The sequence below is a fragment of the Dendropsophus ebraccatus genome, chromosome 11, assembly GCF_027789765.1.
Source record: "Dendropsophus ebraccatus isolate aDenEbr1 chromosome 11, aDenEbr1.pat, whole genome shotgun sequence".
NCBI classification, from domain to species: domain Eukaryota; kingdom Metazoa; phylum Chordata; class Amphibia; order Anura; family Hylidae; genus Dendropsophus; species Dendropsophus ebraccatus.
In genome coordinates this window covers 59579586-59597599 of record NC_091464.1, presented here as the reverse complement: position 1 = coordinate 59597599, position 18014 = coordinate 59579586, and the positions used below count along the sequence as shown (strand labels likewise).

At 41.7% G+C, this 18014-nt stretch overlaps 1 long non-coding RNA gene across 1 annotated transcript in view; it reads left to right on the top strand.

The window, feature by feature from the left end:
- The window catches only part of LOC138767956 (uncharacterized), a 29599-nt gene extending 11796 nt beyond the window's left edge, over positions 1–17803 (top strand). Inside the window, exon 4 of the long non-coding RNA XR_011358888.1 lies at positions 17756–17803. This is a non-coding gene — a long non-coding RNA (uncharacterized lncRNA). The remainder of the gene's footprint in view (positions 1–17755) is intronic.
- The last annotated feature ends 211 nt before the right edge of the window (positions 17804–18014 follow it).

Here is an 18014-nt window from a genome sequence, read left to right as displayed (position 1 = left end):
GGTGACAAAATGTGTACAGTTGGTGCCCATACCAGATAGCACCGTCAAGCCCCCCTAAACTAGTGTGTACTACACTGTATTGCTGGGACTTGTAGTGCATCCTGCATAGAACTTCACTGCTCATTGTATTGGGGTGACAGAAAGTGTGTACAGTTGGTGCCCATACCAGATAGCACCGTCAAGCACCCCCTAAACTAGTGTGTACTGCACTGTATAGCTGGGATTTGTAGTGCATCCTGCATAGAACTTCACTGCTCATTGTATTGGGGTGACAGAAAGTGCGTACAGTTGGTGCCCATACCAGATAGCACTGTCAAGCACCCCCTAAACTAGTGTGTACTACACTGTATTGCTGGGATTTGTAGTACATCCTGCATAGAACTTCACTGCTCATTGTAAAGGGGTGACAGAGTGTGTATCGTTCCTGCCAATACCAGATTGTACCGTACAGCCCCCCTAAACTAGTGGGTACTACACTGTATTGCTGGGATTTATAGTACATCCTGCATAGAACTTCACTGCTCATTGTAAGGGAGTGTCACAGCGTGTGAGTAAAGTTCCGGCCAATACCAGATTGTACCGAACAGCCCCCCTAAACTAGTGGGTACTACACTGTATTGCTGGGATTTGTAGTACACCTGCATAAAACTTCACTGCTCATTGTAAGGGGGTATCCCAGCGTGTGTCTAGGTCCAGCCTCTACCAGATTGTACCGTACAGCCCCCCTAAACTAGTGAGTACTACACTGTATTGCTGGGATTTGTAGTACACTACCCCTCAAGTGATGATCCCTTTGCATGAGACAATTGCCAGATCCTCAAGGATCAAAGTCAAATTCAAAATCAAAACAGCGGTGGGGGGAGAGGTGGTGAGTCACATTATGCAGGGAATGCAGTCAAATTGAAAATCGAAAGGGTGGTGGCGGGGGTAGAAGTGAGTAGTTACATTGTGCAGGGAATGTTACCCCAACTGCTGCAGTCAAATTGAAAATCAAAAGGGTGCTGCAGTTGGAAGGCTTCTTGTTGGCTACTGCTGGGCCTTAACTGGCATCCATGTAGACTACTGGTGTGCCTGCCCTTGCCTCGTTGTTGCTGGGCCTTAACTGGCATCCATGTAGACTACTGGTGTGTCTGCCCTTGCCTCGTTGTTGCTGGGCCTTAACTGGCATCCATGTAGACTACTGGTGTTCCTGCCCTTGCCTCGTTGTTGCTGGGCCTTAACTGGCATCCATGTAGACTACTGGTGTGCCTGCCCTTGCCTCTTTGTTGCTGGGCCTTAACTGGCATCCATGTAGACTACTGGTGTGCCTGCCCTTGCCTCGTTGTTCTCTTTGTCCTCACTGCCATGCTCTGACGTCACACTACATCTGCGGAGGAGCAGCTATTTTTTTTAATTTTTTTTACTCTTACTCTACTGTGTCAGGCCTAATTTTTGTGAGGTTCCACCCCTGCCTTATCTAAAGGCTGGTAATGGCCACTTTATGTATTTTTTTTTATGTACTTTTTTTATTTTCTAACCTTCAATTTAAATTTTTAAATCAAATCGACTTCAATTCAAGTGCAATTTTGCAGGGCTGTCTGGTCATCTATTGTATCTTCAAGATACACGCCACTGTTCAAAGGAACAGACAGTAATAATGGTGGATCCTAATTTAGCATCCTTGTGTTATCCATTTTAAACCATATAATCTGTGGATGTCAACTTGCGGGGGTTCTCTGCCGTCCTTTCATTTTTTAGCTCGGGGCCTCTTAAAAAGACTGTATTATTCTTCGTCCCTACCTCCAAAGAGATGCCTATCACGCAAAACTGCATGAGGGTTTGAGGCTAAATCTAGCCATAATCCGGCTATTTTAGTTTTAGGCGCAGCAGCACTGCCGTGGGTAAGCGCCAACAGGCGGTGCTCAAACTGCTGAACAGCACCTTCTACCTTCCTTGGATGTTTTAGCCGTTTTGAAGGCAGGATTGACCAGGCCTTTTACCAGTAGCTTCTTTCCTTCCTTGGATGTTGTAGTAGCCTTTTTGAAGGCAGGATTGACCAGGTCTTTTTAATACACAGGCTACCGCACTTGTCGTCTCTTAGAGACTCTTTAAAGGATTGAAAGTGTATTTGATCAAATTCAGTGGCCTCTTAAGCAGACTGTATTGTTCTCTGTGTCCTCACTGCCATGCTCTAACGTCACACTATGTCTGCGGAGGAGCGTGACTGGTTGCCGGGGGCCCGCCGATCGCGCCTCCGCCAACCAGCCAGCTGTTCTATTTTCGTTTTTTTGGTCTAGCCGTGGTCGGGGCCTCACCACCCCCAGTCGAGAGGCATCAGGTGTACCCTTGATGGTGACTGACAGCTGGCATAGCCAATTAGCTGTCAGCACCCGGGTTCGTGTGTAATTAGCAGTGAGCTTGGTTGCGTGTGACAAGGGGCGGAACCTGGTGGCGGCTCTGCAATTCGGCAGCCTCACACATGTATCATGCCTGGCCCACGTCTTCAAACTAATGTTGCTGTGGTTCCTTAAAACTTACCCCAATGTGGCTGACTTGCTCAACAAGGTGCACTGCATCCGTGCGCATTTCCGTAAGTCAACTGGCATCCATGTTGACTACTGCTGACTACTGGTGTGCCTGCCCTTGCCTCCATGTTGGCCACTGCTTGGCCTTAACTGGCATCCATGTTGACTACTGCTGGGCCTTAACTGGCATCCATTTTGACTACTGTTGGGCCTTAACTGGCATCCATGTTGACTACTGCTGTGCCTGCCCTTTCATCCTTGTTGCTGGGCCTTAACTGACATCCATGTTGACTACTGCTGGGTCTTAACTGGCATCCATGTTGACTACTGATGGGCCTTAACTGACATCCATGTTGACTACTGCTGGGCCTTAACTGGCATCCAAGTTGACTACTGCTGGGCCTTAACTGGCATCCATGTTGACTACTGCTGTGCCTGCCCTTGCATCCTTGTTGTTGGGCCTTAACTGGCATCCATGTTGACTACTGCTGGGCCTTAACTGGCATCCATGTTGACTACTGCTGTGCCTTAACTGGCATCCATGTTGACTACTGCTGTGCCTTAACTGGCATCCATGTTGACTACTGCTGGGCCTTAACTGGCATCCATGTTGACTACTGCTGACTACTGGTGTGCCTGCCCTTGCCTCCATGTTGGCTACTGCTGGGCCTTAACTGGCATCCATGTTGACTACTGCTGGGCCTTAACTGACATCCATGTTGACTAGTGCTGGGCCTTAACTGGCATCCATGTTGACTACTGCTGTGCCTGCCCTTGCCTCCATGTTGGCAACTGCTTAGCCTTAACTGGCATCCATGTTGACTACTGCTGGGCCTTAACTGGCATCCATGTTGACTACTGCTGGGCCTTAACTGGCATCCATGTTGACTACTGCTGGGCCTTAACTGGCATCCATGTTGACTACTGCTGTGCCTTAACTGGCATCCATGTTGACTACTGCTGTGCCTTAACTGGCATCCATGTTGACTACTGCTGGGCCTTAACTGGCATCCATGTTGACTACTGCTGACTACTGGTGTGCCTGCCCTTGCCTCCATGTTGGCTACTGCTGGGCCTTAACTGGCATCCATGTTGACTACTGCTGGGCCTTAACTGACATCCATGTTGACTACTGCTGGGCCTTAACTGGCATCCATGTTGACTACTGCTGTGCCTGCCCTTGCCTCCATGTTGGCAACTGCTTAGCCTTAACTGGCATCCATGTTGACTACTGCTGGGCCTTAACTGGCATCCATGTTGACTACTTCTGGGCCTTAACTGGCATCCATGTTGACTACTGCTGTGCCTGCACTTGCCTCCATGTTGGCAACTGCTTGGCCTTAACTGTCATCCATATTTATTACTGCTGGGCCTTTACTGGCATCCATGTTGACTACTGCTGACTGCCCTTGCCTCCATGTTGGCTACTGCTGGGCCTTAACTGGCATCCATGTTGACTACTGGTGTGCCTGCCCTTGCCTCCATGTTGGCAACTGCTTGGCCTTAACTGGCATCCATGTTGACTACTGCTGGGCCTTTACTGGCATCCATGTTGACTACTGCTGACTGCCCTTGCCTCCATGTTGGCTACTGCTGGGCCTTAACTGGCATCCATGTTGACTACTGGTGTGCCTGCCCTTGCCTCCATGTTGGCTACTGCTGATCCTGCCTGGCCTCCATTTTAACTACTGTTGCTCCTGTCTGGCCTCCATGTTGGTTACAGTTGCTCCTGCCTGGCCTCCATGTTGGTTACTGTTGCTCCTGCCTGGCCTCCATGTTGGCTACTGCTGATCCCGGCAGTTCTCTGTGTGCTCAATGCCATGCAGTGTTTGGCCTAATTTTTGGGGAGGCTCACTTTCTTCCTCACTCACTTTTAATGGTTCTCTGTGAGCTCACTGCCATGCTAGGTCTGGTATAATTTTTGGAAGGATGACTGGCTACCGCTTCTACCTTGTTTACTGTGTCCTCACCGCTATGCTCTGTCAGGCTGAATTTTTGAGTGGTTCATGATAAGCTACATCTGTTTTAATGTTTTAATTCCCTGTGTTCTCACTGCCATGCTGTGTCAGTTTTTGGGTGGTCCCTATGCCTACCTCTGTTTTAACCAGGCTGTTGCACAGAATTAGGCATAATGGTGCCATTAGGCAGCCTCAGAGGCATGCATACATGCTGCCCCTGCTGTTTCCTGTCCATTTCCGTTGTGTTTCCATCAATTTCTGAGGTTGACAGGTTTTCACATGACCTTCTCTCTACCGAACTTGAGTCCCCTCAAAAAATTCTTGAGTCTCCCATTGACTTCAATAGGGGTTCATTACTCGAAACAAGCACTCGAGTATCTGGAAATACTCGTCTCGAGTAACGAGCACCCGAGCATTTTAGAACTCACTCATCACTATCTACAGTTCATATTCTATATGGACAGAAGTATCAGGACACCTTCACATCCAGTAGACCTCAGGACATCCCATTCATAGGCAGTATTATGAAGAAGGCAGGTATAGCAGCTTCCACTCTTTTGGGGAGACTCTACAAGATTCTGAAGGTGTCTGTGGGAATTTTGACTGTTCATCCAGAAGAACATTTGTGGGACATTGATTTTGATTTCCCTTTACTGGAACTAAGGGGCCTGTGCCAACCCTTGAAGAACCACTCAATAGAATTATCCCTCCTCCACCAAACTACAGCTGGCACAGTACAGGCAGGCAGGTAACATTCTCCTGGTCTTTCCTAAATCGAGACTCATCCATCAGATGCCAACTATAGAGATGTGATAGAAAAGTGGAAAAAGTTGACTGAAACAAACTCAAGAAACACCTTAATCTGCCAAAGTGAGAGGCTTCAGTCTCTTTAACATAGGCTACTTTGCAATGCTCAAATCTGCAACATGCAGGTGACTTGAGGTGCAGATGGATGACTAGGCCTGAAGCCCAAATAGGTCATAGACTGCAATGAGACACCTGTGATCCTTCTTTTCACTTGCTGTAGTCTCTAGCTCTCTCTAGTTAGTGGTTTGTAACATAGTTACATGGTTAATAAGGTTGGAAAAAGGACAAAAGTCCATCAAGTTTAACATACATAAACTAGTGTGTTGATCCAGAGAAAGACAAAAGCTCTTATTAAGCAGATGCCAATTGCCCCATCACAGGGAGAAAAATTCCTTCCTGTCCTATCACATGTAATCGAGTGCCCATAACTTCTAATATTATACTTTTCAAGAAAAAGGCTGTGCTAGTGGTGAAACCTTCTTTGTGTATGTAGGTGTCTTAGCCACTTGCAGTCCAATTGGTTGTGACTGAAGTTCACTGGGTCTTAAATCCTAACCTTGCTTGGGCTTTGGCTACATGCAAATCAGTTAGATTTCTTTGCTACTAACAGGATTTCATCCCTCAAATCTCTAGCATGGGATGAGCAAGAGACCAGTGGATAGGGGATAACTTAAAAGTTAGGAAAACTCCTATAAATATATACATGAGAGGTCCATAAAGCAGCTGAAATACCATGCAGTGGGATACCCCAAAGGCAAGGTGCACATCACTCATGATACTCACGAGGAGAAATGAGTAGATTTTTGGCAGTCGCCATAACTTAAAGCGACTCTGTACCCACAATCTGCCCCCCCCCCCCCCCAAACCACTTGTACCATCGAATAGCTGTTTTTAATCTTTTAGGACAATAACTGTATCACCTGCCAAACGAACCCCAGGACAGATCTTGGAATAAAAGCAGCTATCTAATGGAGCAAGCGGTTTTGGGGTGGGGGGGTCAGATTATGAGTACAGACTCGCTTTAAAGCTTCCGGGTCTGGGTCAATTTCTGTCTCTAATATTTGTGCCCCCCTTGGTTTCTAGGCTTCAAGGGCTTCATCTACCTCTGCACCCCCTATAACTATATCCTTCCATCCAACCTCTATGGCCAAACGTGCACTGAATGTTATCTAGGACTCGTCCTTTGCTTGTTCTCATATATGGATCTACAATCCAAACAGGAAAACAGTACATAGCGTCATTATGACTAAATCAGCAAAGCAGCAATTTCCCAGCGGAATAATCAGATTTTTTTTGGCTAAATAATCGTATCCTGGAGATAATTAGAGCTAATGATTCATTCCCATTAACTGCGGGAATGACCCGGGAGCTGGAAACATTGATGGGTGACGCCACATTTACAGTGTTCTGGGCGCACAGCATCTATAGAATACCCTCCTGTCCTGTATAATTCCAGCTGTCACTCATCCATCATACACAATGCCTATTTACCTCCTCACTGCTGCCTATGGAGCACAGCCTCCTATTCACACTAACTGCCACAGATTTGCTGACGCCTTAAAGCTTGTGTTGTTGGCAATGGAGCAAGTGGAAGTTTTTGAGTCAACAGTAACCATTTAACTTTCTGTAATATCGGGTGTAACACAGGGCAGAATATGGCGGTACACAAATCACATACAGTAAAGTAACCACATCTGACTCTATATACATACACAGGACTATAGAGTAATCGACAGCTCTGTTCTAAAAAGCGCTGGTCTGGCTGGTTTATATGTATAGAGATATTGGGGGAGATTTATCAAACATGGTGTAAAGTGAAACTGGCTCAGTTTCCCCTAGCAACCAATCAGATTCCACCTTTCATTCCTCACAGACTCTTTGGAAAACAAAAGGTGGAATCTGATTGGTTGCTAGGGTGGAATCTCCCCCATTGTGTATCTACTGTAAAAAAAAATAAAAAATAAATAAATATATATATATATATATATATATATATATACACACAAAAACACAAAAAATGTACATACCCACTACAGACATGAAAATAGTTAAAAGCGTGTAAACCATCCCACCCACGATAAGGTGGCCTCATATCAGGGCAGACCCTACACTGTACTATGGCCTCTCCATGGCGTACAATATGCCTATGCTCTGGGCATGCAAGATCTGTCTTATACCCTCAAAAATAATTGCACCACCTGGGTGGGATGGGTGGAGTGCACGACCCATATATGTGTATATATATATATATATATATATATATATATATATATATATATACACACACACACATTGTAGCTATATATACACACCAGCAAGACCAGTGCTTTTAGAGTAGAGCAGTGGTCGGTAACCTAGACAACGAGCTATCAACAATGGGAGGAAAAGAGCAGCATATCAGAAGAAGGAGACAAGTTTGTTAAATGACGCATCCTACAAGTATAACTATATCAGCTGATAAGAGAATACCCCTTAAGGCTATATTCACACTACGTATATTTCAGTCAGTATATGTATATTTCAGTCAGTATATTTCAGTCAGTATTGCAACCAAAACCAGGAGTGGATTAAAAACACAGAAAGGATCTGTTCACACAATGTTGAAATTGAGTAGATGGCCGCCGTTTAATGGCAAATATTTGCTGTTATTTTAGAACAGCGACTGTTATATTGAAATAATGGCAGTTATTTACTGTTATATGGCGGCCATCCACTCAATTTCACCATTGTGTGAACAGATCCTTTCTGTGTTTTTAATCTACTCCTGGTTTTGGTTGCAATACTGACTGAAATATACTGACTGAAATATACGTAGTGTGAATGCAGCCTTAGGGTGCGTTCACACCTACAGGATCTGCAGCAGATTTGATGCTGTGTTCAGTTATTTAAATGAAATCTGCTGCAGAAAATCAGCTGCAGATCCTGTAGGTGTGAACGCACCATTAAGCTCCTGCACTCCATTACTGCTAATACCCCAGAGTTTTGGGCTCCTTTATTACCCAGCCTAGTTTATATGTATTAGATGTCGTGTAGACTCTTCAGTGTGGGAACGTAATAACACTGACCAAACCCCAGATGACTGCTTACCCTGCAGCACGACACGAACCTTGTTCTATGGGATGATCCTCAGAGGATTACCTTACTCTGTGCTGTGTCTCTGTTCTTTATTCAACCCTCAGCTTTTTCTCCATGTAAGTCCATATAATGTGAACATAGAAAATCCAGGCAAGTCTTATATCCCATATATTAAACTACCAGCAAGTAACACAGATATGCAAGATGACAGCACGGCATGTATCTTTAAAGAGGGCTGTCTGTTTTCATGTAATGTACTGGCTGTATATCAGTATTCACAAGTACAGAATAGTGTCTACAGTTAAAGGGGTATTCAGTGTCGGACTGGCCCACCAGAGGATCCTCCAGTGGGCCCCCAGCTTTAGAACCTGTACTAACATAGACTGACATGTTGTTTCTTACTGGCTCTTCATTGGTGGGCCCCCAGGATCATTTCCTCTGGTGGGCCCCAGATACCCCAGTCCTACACTGGGGGTATTCCACTCAAATATAATTTTGTGAATTCATCAGCAACTTGACCTTAGATTTATCCTCCCAGCATTACATAGAAGCCACAAAGTTGCAGATAAAGCCTGCCAGGGACTTGTTTACATCAGCAATCTTGGAAGGGAGGGGGGAGACAGAGAGAAAACTGTCAAACACAGTTTTTTTGTGTCCAGCCGAAAACAGCAGTTCAGAATTGGAGGAATGAGACTGAATAGATAATAATAAGTATGGAATTAATTGTTAGTCTCACCATGGGCAGCAACATATTAAAAGTTATGTTTGAGCGGAATACCCCTTTAATACCCAGTCCATTGGCAGATACAGAAAGTAGATGGACCTTGTTCAGAAACACTATATGGGTGCATGCCTCTCTAATAGTTCATCATAAAGCACCCGCTTATGTCTCTGTAACAATCCCCAGTCATTGGGATCCATTAAATGCAATCTAGTAAGAAGTTAGGTCTCTTAGTAGATAGATGGGACCCTAATAATGTAGGAAGGTATCTCAATTAGGTTGGTCCACTAATTTTATAACTCCCATTAATAAATGCCCTTTTTGCAAGAACAATATGTTGTGCACCAGAAAATTCCGCAATTTTCATGGAATTCGTGTGTCACTCCCCACTTTTTTAAAGCTTTCAACTGCATGTGCACCTTACAGTTGATACCGAGGCTCAGCACTCCAGGGATTTGTGGCAATCCTGGATATCCCACTGCTAGGAAAGTCTGCCTCCCTCCAGTCCTGGTCTGAGGCACCAGGCCACAAATTTGATTCCCTGGATCCTTGAGTGCACTTTCCTTGGTATTTGAGGCCCTAGGCAATTGCCCAGTTTGTCTCCCCGCTTGATGACAGTACCGATTAGCCTCTGGTAACACTTTTTGGTACTTCCATAGTAGTGTAAACAACAATCCTATGCTATTAAATCTATATTATTCTAATCTATTAAATCCTATTGCAATTAAATATAGGGCATTAATGGAACCAGTTAAAGTCTATGGGTTCAATTGCAGCAGGAAAGGGATCCAACATAGCTGTCCTGGTTCTATTATAACCAGAAGCCATGATGCAAGTGTGAGCAGAGTCTTATGAGTATTAGTTCTGTTATGTCTCTGTTAGGATGGGTTCATATATTTTGCTTAGTATTTTTACCCAAAACCTGAAGAAGAACTTTGTATTTCGGACCAACACCTGGTTTTGGCAAAAAAATACTGTTCATAATTAGTGATGAGCGAACCAGGTTCGGGTTCGAGTCCATCCGAACCCGAACGTTCGGCATTTGATTAGCGGGGGCTGCTGAACTTGGATAAAGCTTTAAGCTTGTCTGGAAAACATGGATACAGCCAATGACTATATCCATGGTTTCCACATAGCCTTAGGGCTTTATCCAAGTTCAGCAGCCACCACTAATCAAATACCGAACGTTCGGGTTCGGATGGACTTGAGCATGCTCCAGGTTCCCTCATCTCTATTCACAATACAATGGATGAACCCAACTTTACACTGAATACTGTTCCATGTTACTATGGTGTTAAAGAAATTCCTTTATGCTTACAGAAAACTGTGTAGGAAGCAGTGGGCTGAGATGTGGAATGGGTAGAGTATGCAGCCCCCTGGGGGCCCACTGACACTATGCCTTTAATTTTCTTGCATGGTCAGCAGATCATTCCAGTAAAGTAGAGCTGAGCAATTACCCGTCTGACAGCCAACGTATACAGGGATTGAGGGCGTGTGGTAACCCCTGCCTTTGTGCCATCCCCCATAGGGCACACCTTCGGTATCTTCCACCTCAGGCCTCATGCATATTAAATGAGCACAGAGCACCATATTACTCCATGTGCTGCCTTGTTCCTTTATGCCTTGGTCTTCCAGTGCTCGCTGTCTTCACTAGAGATGAACGCAACTCAAACATGTTCCAGTCTGATTGTTTTCCGTTTGATTACCGGTGACCAAAGAAATATGATGCAGCCTATGGCTAGGGACGCCTAGAAAACATGAATACTGCCTTATGGCTGTATCCATAATTTCCAAGCAGCCTTAAGGCTGCATCCAACTTCTTCGGTCACCAGTAATCAAATGGAAAAACAATCATACTAAAGCGTGTTTGATTTGCGCTCAACCCTAGTCTTCAACCCAAAATGGAGGTGGTTTCCACTATAGAAGTCAACATGTCTACTCCTCTATCTCCTCCCAAACAACGGAGAAGGGCGGTGATCCATGACAATACCAGCCGCATGTTGCTACACTCTAGAAACCCTATTGTAGCAGGTTTTACAATGTACATTTAAACATATAATATTATGTGTCTGTTATATGATTTTCCTTCTCTTTCTATAAAATATCATAGATTCCCCTGTTATTCACCAAGATCTCACTGTCATTTTCCAGCAGGCAGGACAACTTATCACAGCCGCCAAAATTACTCAGAAAGAGGAAACTCTGCCTGTTCTATAAAAAATAAGTAACAGATTGTACCAATGTTCATGGTCCCATCGCCTTTTGTGGCTAAAGGTAATTTCCATCTTGCACATAATGGCGCACTTGTCCTGGTCGTAGCACGGTGGCCGTGACCTCCATTGTGCTGCCAGGAACATTGCTCAATGGCTTTAGAAACATAAAGTTAAACCTGAAAGTCTTAGAGGACGTGTCCGCAATCTCTCTCGCAATGGACGAATCTGAACCGAGGTGCTGAAAATTTAATGAACACGGAGCAGAAGGTTATCTGTACAGCTGTCGGCAGATTTCCAGGGCTATAAAACTTGTGCAGATGTCCCGCAGGAGGTTGTATTAACACTATGGATACAGCATGCCATTGAATTCATTGTAAGCAGAAGCTACAGAGTGTGTATGGACTGGGAAGTTCTATGGAGCCTGAGTGACTCTGTGACCAAACAATGGCTCCGTAGAATTTACAAAGGGCTGCTGGAACGAAGAAGAAGCTTGCAATTGTATCAGGATCTGCTTTGGTGGGGAAAGTATGCAAGGTAACAAAAAAATCATGTTCGTAAAATTGTCCAAGAGAAAAATGTCTGGAAGTGATGTAAAACTAATAATCTATACTAATCTCTCCTGGCCACCTGGCTCTTGGACTTTCACAGGTCACTGCTTCTTCCTGGTTATTGTCATTTGGTAACCCCACACAAACTGCACCAGTTAGCCAATCAGTGGCCACAGCAGTGCCCCGCCTTAATCAGGGATTGGCTAATCAGGGCCGTTCCTTGGGGGGTTGGTAGAGTGGTGACCAAAGGAGAACTGGTATTTTTTTCCCCATTGATAATCCCTTTAACTATAAGCACTAACCCATCTATAAAAAAAATTGCCGACATCAGTAGACCTAAGAAACTAGTGTGCCAGGCAAGTCCATTATGTGGCCAAATCTGTCAGATCGCCCGGAAATAAATGCTGATACAGCGGGATGGAAACTATGACAGCTCAGAAACGGTCATCAGCAGAATCGATAAATTAAGAAGTGTGGAGTATTGATCGAGACATCAATTGTCTGCGACTTCACAAAATCATTACTATCGCTACTTCTAAGTGCCAACCCGTGATCCATTGCTCTTCCCTCGGCTCTACATCAATACTCTTTGGGCAATATAAAGATTTTTCTAATTGAAGACGTTAATGAATTCATCTTAGAAATATGCGGTTATAAGTCTAGGCGCGTCTGGCCAAATGCATCTGTACAGTAATAGAATATTTCCTAATCCCATATATGAGAACTCTACCATGTATGTTGAGGATAATTCCAGGTCACATAAAAAATATACATTTTGCCACTCTAGGTACTGAAAAACGTGGTTTCTACAGTAGAGGGTAGATTTATGTTTATTCTAAACAGGTCCAGCATTAGGCATTAACATTATTATTAGACACTACAGTATATGACTTATGTGGTGGCCTTATTCTGTGAACAGAGTGGTGGTAATATAATTTATTATTATTATTTTTTTATATAGGTTATGACTTCCTTCTTGTTACAATTACTGTACACATTGGCTGAGACCCTCAATGATCACTCATATAAGGAGGGAGATGTGCTTGACTGATATGCAGCAGACTGTGGCATTTGCCACCTTTTTTAGTTGTTTAGTTGTACCATATTCTTTTGATAGCCACTACACAGCCCTGGCTGAAACACCTGAACCCAATAATCAGGGTAGGCCGTTGGAGGATGAAGAAGAACATATTGTAGAACATAAAGACTCTGTGCATTTCCTCTAGAGAAGAGCGAACCTCGAGCATGCTGGGCATTGGATTATCAGTGTTGGATTATCAGTGTGAAGAAATTGGATGCAGCCCTGTGAAGTCCTGGAAAACATGAATAGCCTATGGCTGTATCCATGTTTTCCCGGCAGCCTTAGGGCTGCTTTCAACTTCTTCAGCCACAGGTAATCAATTGCTGCACACTTTGGTTGGCTCATGTCTAGTTTCCTCCAAAAACTCTTAAAAGTTTCTTATGATGTTGGCCCTAGTGCATGTGTCTGAGTTGATTTTGGGAAAACTACACTACTCAGGGCTGAATACAATGATAATTGAAGATCTCAATGACTTTAAACATGGCACTGACATAGGATGCCACATTCAAGTCAGTTCATGAAATGTCTGATCTTCTAGGCCTGACGAACTGTAAGTGCCATTACTGTGATGTGGAAGCATCTAGGACTATCAACAGATCAACCATGAGGCATCAGACAATGTAAGAGATAAGACATAAACTCTAATGGCAAGTGATTGGCTCTAAAGGCATCTCCAAATCCACATGAGGTTCCTATGGTACTTCGGTGGGCCAGATGTCTCCTATCTATCTATCTATCTCTTTAGAGAAAAACACATTACCACACAAATAAAAAACCATCACGCCCAAAGCAAGTGAGAAATATTTTTTTAATTATTAACTCAATTAGAATTGGAAAACTGAGGCAAAGATGGGCACAAGTTATAGTGAATCAGTGAATTATTGGACTGAGACTCAAATCCGATATTAAAAATTCCACAACCTACACATCCTGTCCCCCATCTAATACCTATTTCCCAATTACACAGTGAAAATTAGTAGGAAATCTAAGAATGTAAGAAAATGGCTGTTATTTATGTAAGAATACATTATACCATCATGTAACGAAATATAAAGGCATAGTGCATAGTGAGGTTTAAACAATGGTGAAACATGACGGGAGAGATCCGATGGTGCCGTGGCACTTTGTGGTGACACAATCAGTTACCATTAATGGGTATAACCTAATCACATAATGGGGGATAACAACATTTTACACCAACTTGATCTGGAGGGCTAAAAATTTTTTTTTTACCATCAACCATTGACTATTATTGGTATGGGTTAAATTAAATTTTTGTAATAAACAGTCTTTCCCCTGAAAATTTACCATAGTAATTATAGTTGAACATACAAAATACAACAGAGGTAATGATGTGAACCAAACCTGTAGCTGGCCATACACTAGATATTTTAGACAGCTGAAAAGGCAGATTTAGATTTATCAATAATTGGAAAGTAGAAGCACAAGTCATAGGAAAAAAGTATAAATTGAAGCCCCTAGGCCCCAATGCAACTATAGCAAGGTCTAAGCAAGCCATGTCCCATTTAAAAAACTGGTGTTTTCTTATGTGGTGGAGGGATGGCTTTTCTCAGGTTCCAGGGTTCAGGGGTGATGGCCACTGCTACAGCCTCTATAGCTTCAACCCCATGAACAGAAGCTTGGTTATAGTGGACCCAAGTCACAGTTCAAGACAGAGAACTTATGCATGTGTCTTCCAGTACAAAAACCTTCTTAGACCGATTTCGAAAGGCTGTCTGAACACTCTAGTGTATGACACACTTTACACATGCTGGAGACAGCTCAGGGTGTTAAAGGTTTTACCCTTTATATTATTACTTAGGTGAATAGCATAATCAATGAACTCAATAGAGGAACACAGTAAGTATTGGACCCACAATCTTAAAAGGACAAAAAAACAAACAAAACAGATGTCCAAGAAGCAAAATAAATAAAATATTTCAATAAATTGTCATAATATTGGATCCATCCATGACATCTTGGTTCAGTAATGTTAACCCCAAGTTTCCTACCGTGATCCTAAAAAGGTCAATTTTATTAGACTGTCTCCACTATGTGGAGTTGGAACATTAAACTGAAATTTTATTTAAAAAAAAAAACCCATCTGATTCATAGAGTAGAAACACAAAGCTATTATGCACCACACACAATGGAAGTTTCAATTCTAGGTTTAAGTGGGACTTTCAGAGAGAAAAAATATTGGTTTGCAAACATAAGATTTATTTCTATCTTTTTTTTTTTTTTCTAACATCCATAGGCATTGGTGCAGTATCCACAGGGATTGAAGTTTGATTGTGAATAATGTTCAAAAATTTTGAATTTCTAAAATTATTCATAATACTCTACATAAGAGATTTAAAAAAAGATAATTAAAAAAATATATGATCAATAACATTTATTGCACAGTGTGTTGAATTATTATTATTTTTTTTTTTTACTTTTTAGAAATTTAACAACCTAGGGAGAGATATATCAAGCATGGTGTAAAGTGAAACTGGCTCAGTTGCCCCTAGCAACCAATCAGATTCCCCTTTTCATTCCTCACAGACCCGTTGGAAAATGAAAGGTGGAATCTGATTGGTTGCTAGGGGCAACTGAGCCAGCTTCACTTTACCCCATGTCTGATAAATCTCCCCTCTTGTGTCTAATTTGGGAAAGTTTTTGACATATAAAATTTTGAGCCACTTTAATATCACTAAATTTAATCAGAAATTAAGCACATAATAAAAATGACATTAAATCTCTCCCTTATGCTCTGGAAAAAAAAAAATCAAAAAAAAAAATCATTGTTTGTTTACAATATCGGTCAATGGAAAAATTGTAAAAAAAGAAAATATATGAAAATTTCTTTTTTTTTTAACTTGTCAAAATGACAATCCAGAAAGTCATCGGATACTGTACAATCCCACCGATCAGGTAAACTGCATCTCAAGTCAAAGTACGTTATCAGACAAAATATAAAAAGAAGACATCTACTCTGTTACAAAAATATATATCCACCCATCGATACCATATGATCAAAAATGTTCACAGTCATTACCTCAGATCGCACTACGATATGCTTTACAATTCTGCCATAGTCAATATCTCCTCTATATATTTTTCCTAACAACTCAATTTGTGTTGCACCTATAAGTATACAGTATGTGATTTTTTTTTCCTTCAAAAAATATTCAAAAATGTATGTATATCTGCAAAATAAACACAGCTCAGGCCGAAAAGGTTTTCATTTTTTTTTTCGACCTGAAACATTTACACTTGTAAGAAAATAAAATAAATAATTAAATTTTAATTATTTAACATAAATTAATTAGATGAAAACATTTCTGTATAAGATACATTTCTGGAATATTTAGAAATTTTACAGTTAGAGGGTCGATGTTTGAAAGCAATGACACTGTTTTTCAGTTGAAAATGGGGGGAATAGGTTACTACCGAAAATGACGTCAAAATTTTTGAATTGGGGTCTGAGTGTTCAGACTAGCAGCAATTAGGAGAAAAGCCAGGAGAAGACCGCTCTAAGCGCGATCCTCTCTCGGCTCTGTGTCACGTGATCAGTCAGGTTCATAATGTAAGTCTATGGAGTCCAACTGATTATGCTGACACAGAGCGGGGTGCAGACACCCTGCTCATTCTGATGATTCGTGCAGGTCTGAACACGAAAACCCAGACCAATCAAAACTTTTGATATGTCTCTATGACATGTCAAAGGTTTTCTATGGTGACAGTGACACTTTAAGAAATATTTTTATTTTTCACCAAGATGGTTTAAAAGTTGGGTGTTGATGCTACTAGGAAATTAGTAGATAACCCTTTAAATAAATGTTTATATTACACCATTAGAACTTTAAAAGTACTCTAAGGTAGAGATGAGTGAACCTGAGCGTGCAACATTTGATTACCAGTGGTTGAAGAAGTTGGATAAAGCCCTAGTGCTGCCTGGAAATTTGGTTACAGACATAGGCCATAGGCTGTCTCTTTCTTCAGCCACCGGTAATCAAATACAGTGTGTTGAAGTTCAGACAAATTCAAACTTGCTTGAAGTTCACTCATCTCTGTAAGCTAGTTCTTTACTTTTTAGTTTTTCCCCATTAAGCTGATGTGCATTGTAAACTAAAATGCAGCAGTTATTCTTTGCTTTCAAAATTGCCCAAAATATTTAAAAAAAACTAAACAAAAACAACAAATAACAGATAAAGTCCAGAGTTAGGGTTGTAGGTTTATAATCTGTCCTATATTGGTGTCATATAATGGATATCAATTATCTGTAGGCACAAAAAAAAAATCCTTAATGCCAGATTCATATGTGGAGGAGATCAGGGGATAGTGGTATGGTTCTAAAAACCCCACCAGTATCACACAAAAAAAAAGTTGTTTTTTTTTCCTTCTCCAGACTTTTAGGGTGTTTTTTCTCTAAAGAAACAGTTTTACCAAATAGAAACAGTTTCTTCCTGAAAACACATCAACATCTGTTTACCACTCAAATTTTTACACAGAATTTAAAAGGGGAAAAAATCTACCATAAAAACTGGAGCATGGTGTGATCTCTGAGAAGGTGAACCAATACCACAACTGCGAAAATATGTGACAAATGAAAGGGCTTTTTTTTTTGTAAATTCCCTTTCATGAAGATTACATATTTGGTTTATGGTATGGCAAAGAAATTTATAAAATTCTATGTAAAAATGGTCTAAGACTACCAACTGAAATCGGGCTCCTGAATAGTGAATAGTTCTGTGTATATGACAAAGTGTATAACTTGCTGCCATAAAAGAGAATCAATAAATTTGCTTAATTATTTGATGTGACTAATTAATTTGCATTTTTGATTTTTTTTTTCTCTCAAAGGCAGTATTTTGTGACTCAATTCAATGGAAATTCAGCAATGCCACAGTAGACTGGTGAGGACATTTCTTTTTAAAAAAAAAAAATATTCTACAACTTTAAGGAAATGTTGTTTAAGTGAACTATTGTTACTAAAGGAAATTCATCTTTCAAACAATATTGTTTATTCCAAATTTAGATATTGTAATGTGTGTTTTATGTGTCAGAAAAAGCATTACTGTTAAAGTTTTACTGTAGATGGTGTAAAAGTTAAAACTTGGTG